Genomic DNA, 19327 nt, shown 5'->3' with positions numbered 1-19327 from the left:
TGGACACCTTGGTTGCTTCCAACTTTTTGCTATTGTAAACAGAGCTGCAATAAACATGGGTGTGCATATATCTGTTTGTATGAAGGCTCTTGTATCTCTAGGGTATATTCCTAGGAGTGGGATTTCTGGGTTGTATGGTAGTTCTATTTGTAACTGTTTAAGATAACGCCAGATGGATTTCCAAAGTGGTTGTACCATTTTACATTCCCACCAGCAGTGTATGAGAGTTCCAATCTCTCCGCAGCCTCTCCAACATTTATTATTTTGTGTTTTTTGGATTAATGCCAGCCTTGCTGGTGTGAGATGGAATCTCATCGTAGTTTTAATTTGCATTTCTCTAATGGCTAATGATCGAGAGCATTTTCTCATGTATCTGTTGGCTGCCTGAATATCTTCTTTAGTGAAATGTGTGTTCATATCCTTTGCCCACTTCTTGATTGGGTTGTTTGTCTTTTTGTGGTTGAGTTTTGACAGAATCATGTAGATTTTAGAGATCAGGCGCTGGTCGGAGATGTCATAGCTGAAAATTCTTTCCCAGTCTGTAGGTGGTCTTTTTACTCTTTTGGAGAAGTCTTTAGATGAGCATAGGTGTTTGATTTTTAGGAGCTCCCAGTTATCGGGTTTCTCTTCGTCATTTTTGGTAATGTTTTGTATTCTGTTTATACCTTGTATTAGGGCTCCTAGGGTTGTCCCAATTTTTTCTTCCATGATCTTTATCGTTTTAGTCTTTATGTTTAGGTCTTTGATCCACTTGGAGTTAGTTTTTGTGCATGGTGTGAGGTATGGGTCCTGTTTCATTCTTTTGCAAATGGATATCCAGTTATGCCAGCACCATTTGTTAAAAAGGCTATCTTTTCCCCAGTTAATTGACACTGGTCCTTTGTCAAATATCAGCTGCTCATACATGGATGGATCTATGTCTGGGTTCTCAATTCTGTTCCATTGGTCTATGTGTCTGTTGTTGTACCAATACCAGGCTGTTTTGACTACTGTGGCTGTATAGTAGGTTCTGAAGTCAGGTAAGGTGAGGCCTCCCACTTTCTTCTTCTTTTTCAGTAGTGCTTTGCTTATCCGGGGCTTCTTTCCCTTCCATATGAAATTGGTGATTTGTTTCTCTATCCCCTTAAAATATGACATTGGAATTTGCATCGGAAGTGCGTTGAATGTATAGATGGCTTTTGGTAGAATAGACATTTTTACTATGTTAAGTCTTCCTATCCATGAGCAGGGTATGTTTTTCCACTTAAGTATGTCCTTTTGAATTTCTTGTAGTAGAGCTTTGTAGTTTTCTTTGTGTAGGTCTTTTACATCCTTGGTAAGATTTATTCCTAAGTATCTTATCTTCTTGGGGGCTACTGTGAATGGTATTGATTTGGTTATTTCCTCTTCGGTGTTCTTTTTGTTGATGTAGAGGAATCCAAGTGATTTTTGTATGTTTATTTTATAACCTGAGACTCTGCCAAACTCTTCTATTAGTTTCAGTAGTTTTCTGGAGGATTCCTTAGGGTTTTCTGTGTATATAATCATGTCGTCTGCAAATAGTGATAACTTTACTTCTTCCTTGCCAATCCGGATACCTTTTATTTCTTTGTCTAGCCTAATTGCCCTGGCTAGGACTTCTAGCACGATGTTGAATAAGAGCGGTGATAAAGGGCATCCTTGTCTGGTTCCCGTTCTCAAGGGAAATGCTTTCAGGTTCTCTCCATTTAGAGTGATATTGGCTGTTGGCTTTGCATAGATGCCCTTTATTATGTTGAGGAATTTACCTTCAATTCCTATTTTGGTAAGAGTTTTTATCATGAATGGGTGTTGGACTTTGTCAAATGCCTTTTCTGCATCAATTGATAAGATCTTGTGGTTTTTGTCTTTTGTTTTATTTATGTGATGGATTACATTAATGGTTTTTCTGATATTAAACCAGCCTTGCATACCTGGTATAAATCCCACTTGATCAGGGTGAATTGTTTTTTTGATGTGTTGTTGGATTCTATTGGCTAGAATTTTGTTGAGGATTTTTGCATCAATGTTCATGAGGGATATAGGTCTATAATTTTCTTTTTTTGTAATGTCTTTACCTGGTTTTGGTATCAGGGAGATGGTGGCTTCATAGAATGAGTTGGGTAGTATTCCGTCATTTTCTATGCTTTGGAATACCTTTAGTAGTAGTGGTGTTAACTCTTCTCTGAAAGTTTGGTAGAACTCTGCAGTGAAGCCGTCCGGGCCAGGGCTTTTTTTTGTTGGGAGTTTTTTGATTACCGTTTCAATCTCTTTTTTTTGTTATGGGTCTATTTAGTTGTTCTACTTCTGAATGTGTTAGTTTAGGTAGGTAGTGTTTTTCCAGGAATTCATCCATTTCTTCTAGGTTTTCAAATTTGTTAGAGTACAATTTTTCATAATAATCTGAAATGATTCTTTTAATTTCATTTGGTTCTGTTGTGATGTGGTCCTTCTCATTTCTTATTCGGGTTATTTGTTTCCTTTCCTGTATTTCTTTAGTCAGTCTAGCCAATGGTTTGTCAATTTTGTTAATTTTTTCAAAGAACCAGCTTTTGGCTTTGTTAATTCTTTCAATTGTTTTTCTGTTCTCTAATTCATTTAGTTCAGCTCTTATTTTTATTATTTGTTTTCTTCTGGTGCCTGATGGATTCTTTTGTTGCTCAGTTTCTATTTGTTCAAGTTGTAGGGACATTTCTCTGATTTTGGCTCTTCTTTTTGTATGTGTGCATTTATTGATATAAATTGGCCTCTGAGCACTGCTTTTGCTGTGTCCCAGAGGTTTTGATAGGAAGTATTTTCATTCTCGTTGTTTTCTAAGAATTTCCTTATTCCCTCCTTAATGTCTTCTATAACCCAGTCTTTTTTTCAGGAGGGTATTGTTCATTTTCCAAGTATTTGATTTCTTTTCCCTAGTTTTTCTGTTATTGATCTCTAGTTTTATTGCCTTGTGGTCTGAGAAGATGCTTTGTAATATTTCGATGTTTTGGACTCTGCAAAGTTTGTTTTATGACCTAATATGTGGTCTATTCTAGAGAATGTTCCATGTGCGCTAGAAAAAAAAGTATATTTTGCAGCAGTTGGGTGGAGAGTTCTATATAAGTCAATGAGGTCAAGTTGGTTGATTGTTGTAATTAGATCTTCCGTGTCTCTGTTGAGCTTCTTACTGGATGTCCTGTCCTTCTCCGAAACTGGTGTGTTGAAGTCTCCTACTATAATTGTGGAGGTATCTATCTCGCTTTTCAATTCTGTTAAAATTTGATTTATGTATCTTGCAGCCCTGTCATTGGGTGCGTGAATATTTAATATGGTTATGTCTTCCTGATCAATTGTCCCTTTTATCATTATATAGTGTCCTTCTTTATCCTTTGTGGTGGATTTAAGTCTAAAGTCTATTTTGTCAGAAGTTAATATTGCTACTCCTCTTCTTTTTTGCTTATTGTTTGCTTGATATACTTTTTTCCATCCTTTGAGTTTTAGTTTGTTTGTGTCTCTAAGTCTAAGGTGTGTCTCTTGTAGGCAGCATATAGATGGATCGTGTTTCTTTATCCAGTCTGTGACTCTCTGTCTCTTTATTGGTGCATTTAGTCCATTTACATTCAGCGTAATTATAGAGAAATAAGTTTTTTAGTGCTGTCATTTTGATGCCTTTTTATGTGTGTTGTTGACAATTTCATTTTTCCACATACTTTTTTGTGCTGAGGCGTTTTTCTTAGTAAATTGTGAGATCCTCATTTTCATAGTGTTTGACTTTATGTTAGTTGAGTCGTTACGTTTTTCTTGGTTTTTATCTTGAGTTATAGAGTTGTTATACCTTTTTGTGGTTACCTTATTATTTACCTCTATTTTTCTAAGTAAAAACCTAACTTGTATTGTTCTATATCGCCTTGTATCACTCTCCATATGGCCGTTCAATGCCTCCTTTATTTAGTCCCTCTTTTTGATTATTGTGATCTTTTACCTATTGACTTCCATGATTCCCTGTTGTGTGTATTTATTTATTTTTTTAATTAATCTTAATTTGTTTGTTTTTGTGATTTCCCTATTTGAGTTGATATCAGGACGTTCTGTTTTGTGACCTTGTGTTGTGCTGATATCTGATATTATTGGTTCTCTGACCAAACAATATCCTTTAGTATTTCGTGTAGCTTTGGTTTGGTTTTTGCAAATTCTCTAAACTTGTGTTTGTCTGTAAATATCTTAATTTCGCCTTCATATTTCAGAGAGAGTTTTGCTGGATATATGATCCTTGGCTGGCAGTTTTTCTCCTTCAGTGTTCTGTATATGTCGTCCCATTCCCTTCTTGCCTGCATGGTTTCTGCTGAGTAGTGAGAACATATTCTTATTGATTCTCCCTTGAAGGAAACCTTTCTTTTCTCCCTGGCTGCTTTTAAAATTTTCTGTTTATCTTTGGTTTTGGTGAGTTTGATGATAATATGTCTTGGTGTTTTTCTTTTTGGATCAATCTTAAATGGGGTTCGATGAGCATCTTGGATAGATATCCTTTCGTCTTTCATGATGTCAGGGAAGTTTTGTGTCAGGAGTTCTTCAACTATTTTCTCTGTGTTTTCTGTCCCCCCTCCCTGTTCTGGGACTCCAATCACCCGCAGGTTATCCTTCTTGATAGAGTCCCACATAATTCTTAGGGTTTCTTCATTTTTTTTAATTCTTTTATCTGATTTTTTTTCAGCTATGTTGGTGTTGATTCCCTGGTCCTCCAGATGTCCCAGTCTGCATTCTAATTGCTCGAGTCTGCTCCTCTGACTTCCTATTGCGTTGTCTAATTCTGTAATTTCATTGTTAATCTTTTGGATTTCTACATGTTGTCTCTCTATGGATTCTTGCAACTTATTAATTTTTCCACTATGTTCTTGAATAATCTTTTTGAGTTCTTCAACAGTTTTATCAGTGTGTTCCTTGGCTTTTTCTACAGTTATCCTAATTTCATTTGTGATATCATTAAGCATTCTGTAAATTAGTTTTTTATATTCTGTATCTGATAATTCCAAGATTGTATCTTCATTTGGGGAAGATTTTGATTCTTTTATTTGGGGGGTTGGAGAAGTGTCATGGTCTGCTTCTTTAAGTGGTTTGATATGGATTGTTGTCTCCGAGCCATCACTGGGAAACTAGTTTTTCCAGAGAATCCGCTAAAAAAAAATGCAGTCAGATCCCTATCAGAGTTCTCCCTCTGGCTCAGGCTATTCAGATGTTAATGAAGCCGCCTGGTGAGGGTGGGGGAGGGAACAGAGAGATAGGAGAGTAGCACCTCAGAATATAGCCAGAGTTGCTTGTCTTGCTTGTAATGACTATTATATCTGAGATTCCCGCGGGTGCCTCGCCTATATGTGCTGGCTGTGTGGAGATTGCCCCCGGGGGGTCTGGCCTGCTGGAGTCACGGTCAGATCCTCCGCTTCCAGCCCCACGCCCAGCGTCAAGGCTCCCCTACTGGGACGGTGCACTCTCGACTCCAAAATCAGTCGCTGCCTCCCGGGGATTTCTCATCCCTCCAGCCACGTGGCCGTGCCGCCTCCGAGAACCAGTTGGGCCTCCTCCCGGGGCTAGTTCAGATGGGTGGAGCAGCTCCCCGTGCTTGTGCCATGACCGAGTGTCCTGGCTGGGACGCTGTTCTCCCCGCTCCAATACCAGTCGCTGCCTCCCGGGGACTTCTCCTACGGGCTGCGTCCCACGCCGCCCGCGCGACCCGGCTGGGCCCCTTCCTGGGGTTAGTTCAGGGGGGTGGAGCACCTCTCCATGTTTATGCCGTACCTGCGTCCAGTCGAAATCCCTGCAGGACGGTTCCCCGGCTCGGACGCTGCTCTTTCTGCTCCAAGACCAGTCACTGCCTCCCGGGGAATTCTCCTACCGGCTGTGTCCCACGCCGCCCGTGGAACCGGCTGGTCCCCCTCCCGGGGTTAGTTCAGGGGGGTGGAGCACCTCTCTGTGCTTGTGCCGTACCTGACTGGTACGCTGGCTCCAGGCTCTGGAAACAATCGCTGCTTCCCCGTATTAGTTCGTTCTCCGTCTCTAAATCTGTGTTTGTTGTTCAGGGTTCGTAGATTGTTATGTATGTGATCGATTCACTTGTTTTTCTGAGTCTTTGTTGTAAGAGGGATCCGAGGTAGAGTCTGCCTAGTCCGCCATCTTGGCTCCGCCTCCCAGAGCTGCCTTTCTTAAATGTTGTAGCACACAGTTAGGAAGGAATTGTCCTGCTTCCTTTCTTCATTATACTGCCTGGCTTTCTGTATATGTTCAATTTCACTTCCTCTGGAGACCAGAGAAAACTGAATGGCTTAGATGAAGACTTACATTAACAGATGCAATGGATAAACTGGCTTCACTGCTTTCAACACAAATCAGTAAATAGCAAGCTGTTCTCATTGGGCTTCTCAGCCACTCCCAACGGCCTTTCCAGCATCGGCTGAATCTGATCCAGCTCCTGGCTGTTCAGAAGAGCCTGGCATATGACATCCAGCTGCTGTACCAACAGATGACTCATGTTTTTTTCATTTGGAAAAGAATGACAAAGTTGTCAGTATGGAAAAGAATGACAAGGTTAGCTTCCGATTCAGAAAGGCAGTTGATCATTCAGATATGGGTGTGCTGAATAAGGAAACAGCACCTTCCTTCCTCCTGAAGAAATCCAAGTTGGATTTCTAGATAATCGTCCTGTGCGGGATGGGGATGAGGGTAGACTCTGATGCAATGCAATGCCGGGTATAAGGCAAGAAACTTCTAGAAGCTTGTGATTCCCAGACCAAGAACTAGTGGGCTAGGGGAGACCTGTGAAGCTGGTGAACATTGCATATCTTTCTTTCTTGCCTCCTCCCTTCCATCCAATAATCCCATCTCCCCCATATTCCTGACCCATATCCTGTAGGAGTCTAGATAGGACCAAATTCTGAATAAATGAAAACAGAAACTTTGCCTGACTCATTCATCGTTGCATTTCCAGTGCCTGGCACACAGTCGGTAGTTGTTGTTGTTAGGTGTCATCGAGTCGCTTCCGACTCATAGTGGCCCTATGCACCATAGAATAAAACATTGTCCAGTCCTGCACCATCCTTACGATCGTTGCTAAGCTTGAGCTCATTGTTATAGCCACTGTGTCAATCTACCTGGTTAAGGGTCTTCCTCTTTTCTGCTGACCCTGTACTTTGCCAAGTACAATGTGCTTGATAAATGCTTGATGAATGAATCAATGAATGAAATAAAAATAAGGCAGAGGGCACTATTACTATTTCCATTTCATAGGCTGTGGGAAGTTAAGGTACACAACTTGTAAGTGGTGGGGCCATTATGTTACTGTGATGGATTGAACTGTGTCCCCCAAAAGTGTGTGTCATCTTCACTAGGGCATGATCCCCAGTATTGTGTGATTGTCCACAATTTTGTTATCTGATGTGATTTTCGTATGTGTTGTAAATCTTACCTCTTTGATGTTAATGAGACAGGATTAGAGGCAGTTATTTTAGCTAGGCAGGACTCAATTTGCAAGATTAGTTTGTATCTTGAGTCAATCTCTTTTGCGACATAAAAGAGAGAAGCAAGCAGAGAGACAGAGGGGCTCACTACCACCAAGCTAGATGAGCCATCTTCTTTTGATTCATGGTTCAATATTTTGTTCATAGAATTCTTCAAAATTGCAACTCGAAGATTGAATTTTTACTTCAGCTCTTCCAGCTTGAGAAATGCCAAGAGTGTTCTTCTCTTTTGGTTTTCTAACTCCAGGTCTTTGCACATGTCATAATACTTCACTTTGTTCTCTCGAGCTGCCCTTCGAAATCTCTTCAGCTTTTCCATCGTCATTTCTTCCATTCGCTTTAACTACCCGATGTTCAAGGAGCAAGTTTCAGAATCTCTTCTGATATCCATTTTGATCTTTTCTTTCTTTCCTGTCTTTTTAATGACCCTTTGCTTTCTTTATCTCTGATGTTCTTGATGTCATTCATTCCACAACTGGTCTGATCTTCATTCATTAGTGTTCAATCAGTCAAATCTATCCTTGAGATGGTCTCTGAATTCAGGTGGGATATACTCAAGATCGTATTTGGATTCCCTTGTACTTGCTCTAATTTTCTTCAACTTCCTCTTGGACTTTCATATGGGCATTGATGGTCTGTTCCACAGTCGGCCCCTGGCTTTGTTCTGACTGATGATATTGAGCTTTTTCATCATGTCTTTCCCATGCACCTGTCGGTTTGCCATAATGTGGTGACTTGCATGTTGCTGTGATGCTGGGAGCTATGCCACCAGTATTTCCAATACCAGCAGGGTCATCCATGGTGGACAGGTTTCAGTGGAGCTTCCAGACTGAGACAGAAGAGGAAGAAGGACCTGGTGGTCTACTTCTGAAAAACTTGACCAGTGAAAACCCTATGAATAGCATAGGAACGTTGTCTGACATACCGCTGGAAGATGAGCCCCTGAGGTTGGAAGTCCCTCAAAATGCAACAGGGGAAGAGCTGCCTCTTCAAAGTAGAGTCAGCCTTAATGATGAGAATGGAGAAAGCTTTCAGGGCCTTCGTTTGGTGATGTGGCATGATTCAAACTGAGAAGAAACAATTGTAATTATCCATTAGTAGTCAGAACATGGAACGATTGAAATATAAATCTAGGAAAATTGGAGGTTGTCAAATATTAAACGGGATGCATAAAGTCGTAGGCATTAGTGAGCTGAAATGGACTGGTATTGGACATTTTGAATCAGACAATCATATGGTCTATTATGCTAGGAAGGACAAATTGAAGAGGAATAGGATGGCATTCATTGTCAAAAAGAGCATTTCAAGATCTACCCTGAAGTACTACACTGTCAGTGATAGGATAATATCCATACACCTACGAGAAAGACCAGTTAATGCCACTATTATTCAAATTTATGCACCAACCACTAAGGCCAAAGATGAGAAAACTGATGACTTTTAGCAGCTTCTGCAGTCTGAAATTGATCAAACATGCAATCAAGATGCATTGATAATTACTAGTGATTGGAATGAGAAAGTTGGAAATAAAGAAGGATTGGTTGTTGGAAAATATGACCTTGGTGATAGAAACGATACCGGAGATCACATAATACAATTTTGCAAGGCCAACGACTTCTTCATTGCAAGATACCTTTTTTCAACAATATAATTTTTTTTTTTTTTTATACATGTAGACCTCACTGAATAGAAAACATAGGGATTAAATTGACTACATCTGTGGAAAGAGACAATGAAAAATTTCAGTAGTGTAATTCTTATGTATATATATTATTTCATTTCATGGATAAGAATGGTAAAATCACTATCAGGGGGAGGTCCACAGTTTTGTTTTTAACATTAGAAAGGGATTCTTAGCTGAGTTTGTGCTCCAGAAGAAGGGTAAATCAAGAAAGAAGAAAAGGCAGGCAGGAAATGAAGATTCCAAGCCAGGAAACAGTGAGAGGAAGTTGGGGGTGACAGCTGTGTGACAGGTCTAGGCAGGAACTAGAGACAATGGAGGGCAAATCTCCGGGAGAGAGAGAGTTCTGGGGAAAATGCAGAGTAACTGCTATGGCAGAACGTTCCTGGGGAACTAAGAATATGATAATGTGAAGTCATAATATCTACTAATTTATTTTGTTTTAGGCAATTTGCAGAGTAATCTGGTTACAACTGTCTGCATGCAGTAGCCCTGGGGCTCCTAATTCCAATTTGTTTATTAAAACGTATTTTTAAATGCACAATACAAACACATGGTATCAAATTCCAAAGGTACCAAAGGGTACATGGTACTGCAGTCTCCCAGTTTCCCTCCCTGAAGGCAACCACCATTACCAGTTCCTTGTGTGTCCTTCCAGAGTTATTCTACACCAGTGTTTTCCGACAGGACTTTCTGAAAGATGGAAATAGTTTATATCTGCATTGTCCCATTTGGTAGCCATTACTAGAAATAGCTAGTGAGCACTTGAGATGACTAGTGTGACTTAGGAGCTGCTGTTTAATTTTATTTGTATTAATTTAAATTTAAATAGCCACAGATTTATACATATGCCACATAACACATAGTAGCATACTGTCAAAATGGTGTGGTGGCATTAGACCTAGTCTAACTTTGTGGAGGAAGAGAATCACCATCAGCATCAGCCCAAGGCTGATTCCTATGAGGCAGAGGTCAAACATACCTCCATCCTCCAACCCTTTTACCAATTCTGACACCAGCCGTCCCTCCCACAGCATTCTCTGCTCTACTGGGTTCAATAATTCATTGCAATGGCCACACGGAACTCACAGACTATGCTTACAGTTTTGGGATTTATTAGGAAAGTAACAGGTTACAATTCAGGATCAGGAACAACTCAAGATACAGTTCTTTGGTCAGGACAGCTTCTCAGCCGTGCCTGCAGGCAGGCTTCTCTCTCCTCTCTCAGCTCCTTGGCCCCTCAGTCGGCCCTCTGCCCTGCTTGGGCAAGCTCCTTTAGCTCTGCCAATAAGCACACAGAGGCACCCCACTCGGCCAGGAAGCCTCCTGCCAAAGGCGCTGTGCTCTCTAGCTCTGTGGGTCAGCACGCTGACTGTAGCAGCCTTCCTCGGTGGGCTGGGAAGCCCTCTGCACCGTCTAGTGCCAGTCTCCTGCTTCTGTTGCTGGCGTTTCTCTGCTTTGCTTGCTACTGCCACTTCTCACCATCTCACACACCTTCTCTGATGTTACAGCTCTGTCTGTCTCCTGAGTCTAGGAGGCTCTCAGTGCAGGGAACCTGGGCCTAAAGGACATGCCCTACTCTTGGATCTTCTTCTTGGTGGTAGTGAGGTTCCTCCCGCCCCCCAACTCCTGGGATTGGCTCATTTTAAGCCTAGCGGGATGGCAAAACTTACCAATCCACTACAAGATTTCCATATACCTTATTGGCATAGTCCCACTCTGAAGTTTCTATGCACCATGTTTGCATTATTAGTAGGCTGTCCAATCCCCTTGGTGGGCCCCAAGCACCCTATTTGCATAGCACCACCCAAACATTTTGTGGGAGTCACAAGACCATGCATGGCTAGAAGGATCCTATTAAGTAATTCACTGCACCACACATACTATATACACCACACTACATCTTTCTTTGTTCACTTGTTGTGTGCTGTTGAGTTGACTTGGAATCATAGCAACCCTATAGGACAGGGTAGAGCTACCCCATAGGGTTTCCAAGGCTGTGATCTTTATGGAAACAGGCTGGCACACCTTTCCCCTGTACAGCCGCTGATGGGTTTGAGCAGCCAACCTTTGGTTAGCAGCCGAGTGCTTAACCATTGGACTATCAGGGGTAATTTTTCTTCACCTAGTAACCCCTATGTATCTTGGAGAGAGATTGTTCCAGTCTGCCTCATTAGAACAAACAAACTGCTGCATAATATCCTTCTCTTGCAATCCACTAAGGCAACCCTTTATTAACTGCCTGGAGAACCCTAATGACTCTAAAGCCTTCCACAGATAGCAAAACCAAGAGACCTTGCACCAACTCTAGGTTCCCCAACCTTCTACTTTGATCCTTTGATCAGCCTAAGCCTGAGACAGCTTGACATTGAACAGTCCCTCTTGGGAGACAGGAAAACGATTTCCCATGAATTCCTACCCTAAAATACACTTTTTACCGCGTGCCCCCTGTGCCTGACATTCAGTGGTGACTACGCCATTTTTTAGGGTTAATCATGGCTCTCTCAGCTCTCTACCAAAGTGAAAAGTCTCCTGAGGAAGGCAGCAATTAAGGTCAAGCACCTAGAGCCGATTTGGCTTTTGCCCTTATGAGAGGGGCCAATGGACTTTATGGAACAGTGGAGGCTCTGATGGTGAGTCTCACCGTTCTTAAATTGTCCTTAAATCCATGTGGATCGCTGGCTAGTTTTTGCCTTTAGACAGCCTTCCTCTTAGGGTATTTCAGGTTATAAAAGTATTTCTAGTTTTAAACGGCCTCTAGAGAAAGAAACTTCACTAACCTGCTGTCTTAGTTATCTAGTGCTGCTATAACAAATACCACGAGTGGATGGCTGGCACAGAAATTTATTTTCTCACAGTCTAGGAGACTAGAGGTTTGAATTCAGAGCGCTGGCTTGAGGGGAAGGCTTTCTCTGTGTGTCAGCTCTAGAGGAATGTCCTGGTCTCTTCAGCTTCTGCTTCCTGGTTCCTTGGAGATCTCCATGTGTCTTAGCACCTGCCTTATCCCATCTCTCTGTGTCTCCCTCTGCTCCTCTGTTTAATCTCTTTTTATATCTCAAAAGAGACTGACTGAAGGCACACCCTACACTAATCCTGCCTTAATATAACAAAGGTAACCAAATGGGATCATAACCACATGCATGGAGGTTAGGATATACAACACATTTCGGGGAGACATAATTCAATCATTATCACCCTGCTTTGATGTTTAGCCCTGTATACACCTTTTCTTCTGGTGTTTCCTGTGGGAAGCAGTAGGCACAGGATTTAGTGTCAGACAGAGCTGAGTACAGATTCCATCTCCAAATGGCACAGTCCCTTTGCAGTTTATGGGGCAAATACATAGTATGCACTAACCTTTAAAAGGTCTGTCTGTATTTCATTAGGAATCACATGAGGAAAATGAAGGAATGACCTAAAATTCACTCAATAATATTCCTTGAGCCATCACTAAGGTCAGAGCTTGTACTAGGCATTGAAGGGAGGAGGGAGCTGTGGAGATAAAGGAGATCTGACTCTTGCCTTGTCAGGGTTCTTGACCTTAATAGAGAACAGTGGTTAAGTCTTTACATTGATAGGCATTACCTGTCATTATGTTCCATTTATAGGCAACTCCTAGAAGAGTGGAACCAGGGGGTGTAACCACCAAACCAGGGCTCATTCACACACTAGGGTATGTAGAATTATTGGCCCCAATTCTTCACCCTTCCCTACGTCCATGGACTCTTTTCTCTTTGTGGGGAGAGTGTACTTTCTTGTTTCCTGGCTTTGGCCTTGGCCATGTGTCTTACTCACCTAGTGCTGCCATAACAGATACCACAAGTGGATGGCTTTAACAAGGAGCAATTTATCTTCTTACAGTCTAGTAGGTTACAAGTCCCAATTCAGAGTGTCGGCTCCAGGGGAAGGCTTTTTTTCTCTGTCATCTCTGGAGGAAGGTCCTTGTTCTCAATCTTCCCCTGGTCAAGGAGCTTCTCAGGCACAGGGACCCCATGTCCAAAGGATGTGCTCTGCTCTTGGTGCAGCTTTCTTGGTGGTATGAGGTCCCCAACTCTCTGCTTGCTTTCCTTTCCTTTTATCTCTTGAGAGATAAAAGGTGGTGCAGGCCACACCCCAGGGAAACTCCCTTTACCTTGCTTGGGTCAGGGAGGTGACCTGAGTAAGGGTGGTGTTAAAATCCCACCCTAATCCTCTTAACATAAAATTACAATCACAAAATGGAAGACAACCACACAATACTGGGAATTGTGGCCTAACCATATTGATACACACATTTTTGGGGGGACATGATTCAATCCATGACACCGAGTGACTTGATTTGACTCATAGAATTGTGCAGAAATGAAAGTGTGCCAGTTCTAAGTCCAGGCTTTAAGAAGCCATATATTTTCTACTGGCCTTTTTATGCCTCTGCCTTCTCCATGAGAAGAGCTCTTCCTGGGTCACTGCTGACTCTTCAGCCTGGGCCCTGGAATTAAAACTCCTGGGACAGATCCACCCCAGCTGATCTGCAGCCTTAGAGTAAGAAGCAGAGCTGAAGCAGCACAGAGTTAAAGTGCAGCACCCCAGCGAACCTGCAGATCTGTGGGAACTGTTAGGTCAACTCACCAAGTTTCAGAATGGTTTATTACACAGTAATATCGTGGCAATAGCTAACCCATATGTACACTGACTCCTTTGTTAGGCTATGGGGTCAGCTGCTGCAATAGAGAACCAAAGAATAGCGGGTTAAATAAGAGGGAAGTTTCTTGATCTTTCATGTAACAATCTGGTTAGGAAGTCAGGGCTAGTTTAGGGGCCACTTTGTCAGGGTCTAGGCTTCTCCTATCTTCTTGCTTCACCAACCTTGGGGTATGGCCCTAATCCACATGAAGTCTCCATAAGGATTGCAGTTTAAGTCTTAATTTCCTTTAGCCCTGCAAGTGAAGACACTCTACAGTATTACACCAAACTATGCTCTAACACATAGACTCTCAACCTGAACCATTTCCCACTTCTGCTTCAGGCCTCAGGATTTTTTTCTCCTCTTGAATGTGTGCTTCTCTTGACTCCACTGGTGCTCAACAACAGCATCTCACTCCTACCAGACCCAGGCCTCAACAATAGCATCTCACTCCCACCAGGTCTGTGGGAGCCAGAGCTCATTGAGTGTGGTGCTTGTTCTCAATCTTCCCCTGGTCGAGGCCCTAATTTCCGTGGCGGTGAGCAGTAGCCCAGGGTTATCTATGTTGGCAGTCCAAGGTAAGACTCAGTCATGCCTCCCATTCTCACAGACTTAACCAGACACCAGTCCTCTCACCTCCCACTCCTCTGCCCTGCCTCTCTACAGTCATCTCCCTGTCACCTCCAGCCCGGAAGAAACCGCAGAACCTCTGCTTCCTCTAAGTCCCTGCCCTTCTTGTCATAGCTCAGTGGTTCCTAAAATGGACATCTGTCTCCTGGAGATGGATTCAAGTGGGGCAGGCATGTAGGTTTGGAGGGGAGATGTCCAGGAATTAGCCTTTTAAATAAGCATCCCAGTGATGTTTGAGGATAGAGGTTGGCAGAATATGCTTTGAGAAATTGTATTTTCCTATTGACATTTGAAACACTAACTCTCCTATTTTGGATGTGTGGCCTAGGGCACTTGGGCTGGTTACTTACATTCTTTGAGCCCCGTTTCTTTATCTGTCAAATGGGAATAACAAAATATCTTCCAGGGGTGGTTGGACTACATGAAATAAGAGTGTAAAATGCTTAACCCAGAGCTTGGCACCAAGTAAGCGAGTGTAAATGCTAGCTGCTGCTGCTTCCTATTATTGTTATTTATTCTTGTGCTTTAAACATAGTAAATATTTGCCGGCTCACAGAGGTCACCACATAGGGACAAACATTTGTTTTTCATCCTCAGTAAAGAACACTGAGAGGTAGCTGAGTCAGGTCAGTATCAAGAGAACAGGTGTCTCTTGCCCAGCATTGGCAAACTGATGGACCCAATGAAGTACAGATGGGCTGTTCATTTTGCCTGGAACCCTAACCAGCAGAATATGCCAGGAGGCCACTGCCCGATTACATTGTTCTTCTGGGGGACTCTGTGCCGTGGTTCCTTGGTTGGTTGGCATCCTTCATTCTTCATCTCAGATTACTGAGCTGCCAGCATTTATTTGTGGTCCTAGAGGTCGATTAGCAAGTCTTGCTCATTCAGGATTTCTTTTACTCACTAATGTGTTTAGCTCTCCTTGACTTATAAATGTGAATTAATGACTTTTTCTTTGCTTTTAGTAAAATACTTAAATAGGGGTAGGTATATTTTTAAAATTTTTTTATCCTTCTTTTTGCTCTTAACATGTCTGATTCCCACATGGATGAGCAGAAGGTGTGCAGGAACCCTTGCATCTTCTGCAATTTTTACTTGTGCTGTCACTTTGAATCACGCAGACTGGTGGATGAGGAAGGAAGCAGGTGGGTCTGGTGCTGGGCCGAGCTGGAGGGGGCTGAGCAGCATATATTTGATCCCTGGTGGGGTTCTCCAGAGGGTAGGGCAGTACACATGAGCAGAGAAGTGACCCCACCAATAGATTTTCTGAATCAGCACCAACCCAGGCCTGAAGAGGGCAATGTTGGGCAATTACTGTTCTCACATATTCTTCCTTTACCCCGATTCTCCTGTACCTTTCTGAGAGCTACCCAAGTGTCTTATTTATCTAGTGGTGCTATAACAGAAATGGATGGCTTTAACAAAGAGAAAAATATTCTGTCATACTCTAGGAAGCTAAAAGTCCGAATTCAGGGTGTCAGCTCTAGGGGAATCCTTTCTTTCTGTTTTGGCTCTGGGGGAAGGTCCTTGTCATCAACCATCCTGATTGAGGAGGTTCTCAGTGCAGGGGCTCCAGCTCCAAAGGACGCACTATGCTCCTGGTGCTTCTTTCTTGGTAGTATGAGGTTTCCCCATCTCTCTTCTTGCTTCTCTTTTATGCCTCAAACGAGATTGACTTAAGAAACAACCTAATCTTGTACATTGAGTCTTGCCTCATTAACAGTGGTTAAGTCTTTACATTGATAGGCATTACCTGTCATTATGTTCCGTTCCCTCTAATCCTGCCTCATGAACATCATAGAGATAGGATTTACAACATATAGGAAAATCACATCAGATGACAAAATGGTGAAAAATCACATAAAACTGGGAATCATAGCCTAGCCAAGTTGACATACATTTTTTGGGGGACACAATTCAATCCAAACAACAAGGGTTGGGATGGTTTAAAAAGATATATATGAATTTTCCACCAGCTTGTAAGGGCAGATAATCCCCTACCAAAATACGACACACATTTTTTGCATGAGTTTGAGGTCTTTGGATAAAAGAAGGACTTGGCCGCACAGTGGAAATCCAAATATTCTAGCAACTTCAAAGAACCTATGAGAGGGTCCAGAAGGTGGATGATCTCCTATGGATAGGAGCTCAAGTGTGTTGGTGAACTCAGGCTTGAATGAAGCACAGAGGAGAGAGAGCCAGAATAAATGGGTACTTGATTTAATAATCTATGCTCCTTGTGGCTGATATGTTCTCCGTTTCCCTGGGACGGAGTATATTGGGGAAACAGGAGAGTGAAGCCCCTATTTGTGCTTCTGTGCCCACATGGCCTCATGGAATGGCCACCACGAGGGATTCTAGTTTCAGCCCTGCTTTTCTTGCCTATGGCCCTTGATCAACACCCTGTTGCTTTTATGTCAATATTTAATATTTATATTTCAATTCCTTACCACATGGCTAGAATTGGTTATAGAATTTATATATTTTAATACAAGCAATGCCAAGAAGCCAAGATCAGAAAACAAAATTTGCGGTAGCCTGAGGCAGGATGGGGTTCACACTGTGGTCTTGACTTCAAGTAGTTCGCTTTCCTCACCGGCCTCTGTAGTAGTCTCTGTAGGCTCAGCCTTCTCTGTTGTGACTTCTCTGGCCTCCCTGGGATAAGAAGAATAATGCCAATGGCTCTTATTCTTGAAAGGAGCAATTAAACTTTTCATTACCTCCTCATTTTATTATTTTTCTTTTAAAAATTTTTTTTATTGATTTTGTTGTTGAGAATATACACAGCAAAACATATACCAAATCAACATTTTCTACACGTACAAGTCAGTGACATTGATTTCCTTCTTCGAGCTGTGCAACCATTCTTACCCTCCTTTCCTGAGCTGTTCATCTGCGTTTAACATAAACTCATTGCCCACCAAGCCTTAGGGGGCTGTTGCTGTTGTTGTCAGTTTGATCCCATACAGGTAGACATTAAAAGACCACAACGCTCAAGGAAGACATTCTTTACTAACCAGAGAACCCAGTGCCGTCGAGTCGATTCCGACTCATAGCGACCCTATAGGACAGAGTAGAACTGCCCCCATTAAGCTAAAGTACTGTTTGGTTTTAAGAAGGCTTTAAGTGATATATTTGGTTGAAGGTTTAAAGATTATCTCAGGGTAATAATTTTGGAGTTCATCTGTGGTCCATGACTTCAGAAAGTATGGAGTCCATGAGAATTTGAAATTCTGTTCTGCACTTCTGCCCTTTTGATATCTCCTCAGTTTACATAAAAAGTTTAAATTTTCCCCGATCATTTACCTGGCATCTTTGTTGAAAATCTCATCCTCATCAGAAGAATCCTTGTCATGTAGCTTCTGTGCCATGTTTCTCTTGTGGGTGGCATTGAGAGGCCTATACATATCCCTGAGCCAAAGTGGCTGCCTTCTCCAGAAAAAGCCCCCCTGGAAAAGAGAAAGGGAACTATTAACTCTGAATCTCTCCTGCTTTCTCCCACCACAGCACTGGATCTTCCCCAAATGTACCTGACTTTTACTTTCTGACGTGCATCTCCTTTGCAGCAGACTTCGGAAAAAGCCCCTTGGGGGAAACACACACGCAAGGCAATTAGTGATCTATGTCATTTTCCATGTCCCTCATAACGCATATCTCTTGTTTCAGCAGGACTCAAAGTTTACCTCTACTCGTAATCACAACTAGCAAAATCACTACAGACTTGGGGTTTGAGAACAACTCCATGCATGCTGGACTTCGAAGGGCTCTCTGTATCTGTTCACGGGGCCCCACGATGTCTCTGGGGAGACCTCTGTACATGGCTTGGTATGGAGGCTAGGCAGAATTTTCAGGCCCACTTACCTCCTTGGCCAAGTACCTTTGTGCAGTGAACCAACTGCACAACCATACTGAGCAGCCCTGTCCAGAAACATTTACATCAGTCCCCTTCAGATTTGGACTCGTGCTTCATTCTCTGGGGAGTGGGGGTAAGTGGAGGAGAAGGTGCTTCTATTTTTCTAGCTGCTTTATTCTGTAAGTCAAATCACACCAAATAAGTGCCTGAGTCTAACTAGCCAGATTAGCTCACTGATTTTCATACTGTAGGTGGTCACTGATTAGTGAGAGGTCACTGTAGGTGGTCACTGATTATGAAGTCAAGTTAAAGGTCATGAATAGCATTAAAAATAATCTGAACAGAACAGAAAATATCAGAGTGCATAGTGGGCAATAAGTTTAATGAAAAAAAGTTCCCATCAGGTCGACTCCGACTCGTGATGACCCCATGTGTGTCAGAGTAAAACTGTGCTCCACGGGGTTTTCACTGGCTGATTTTTTGGAAGTAGATAGCCAGGCCTTTTTCTGAGGCCTCCAGGTGGACTCAAACCTTCAACCTTTCAGGTAGGAACTGAGCACGTTAACCCTATGCACCACCCAGGGCCCCCAAGTGTGCTTAGAAACTATTTCTGCCTCTATCAGCAGCCACGTCTATGAAGTTTGCATGGACTGAGTCATGACATAAAGTGTAGCTCACAGTCCAAGCACAATGTCATCAATGGAGAAGTACCCACATTGGAAGGAGTCATCCTCTTTCTGACATGCCCGGTAGTGAGACCACGGAGGAAAATATTTTCCCTTTCTCCCTCCCTGAGACAAGCTACCGTCTGAAACTCTTCAGAGTTAAAATTCTGTAAAGTTTGGATAAGGGGAATCCAGAGCGGGGGCTTAACAACTGTCAGGATGAGAAGTGACGTTTTCCTGACACTTTAGAGGAAAAACACATATATTCTACCTTCCGTCAGCCTTGAATGAGGCCAGCCCTCTTACCCAAGACCATTTGGCCTTCCCTACCCTTTCCGTAGAGCCTCCAGGGAA

This window comes from Loxodonta africana, chromosome 18 (genome assembly GCF_030014295.1).
Source record: "Loxodonta africana isolate mLoxAfr1 chromosome 18, mLoxAfr1.hap2, whole genome shotgun sequence".
NCBI classification, from domain to species: Eukaryota; Metazoa; Chordata; class Mammalia; order Proboscidea; family Elephantidae; genus Loxodonta; species Loxodonta africana.
This window is presented reverse-complemented; position numbering follows the sequence as displayed.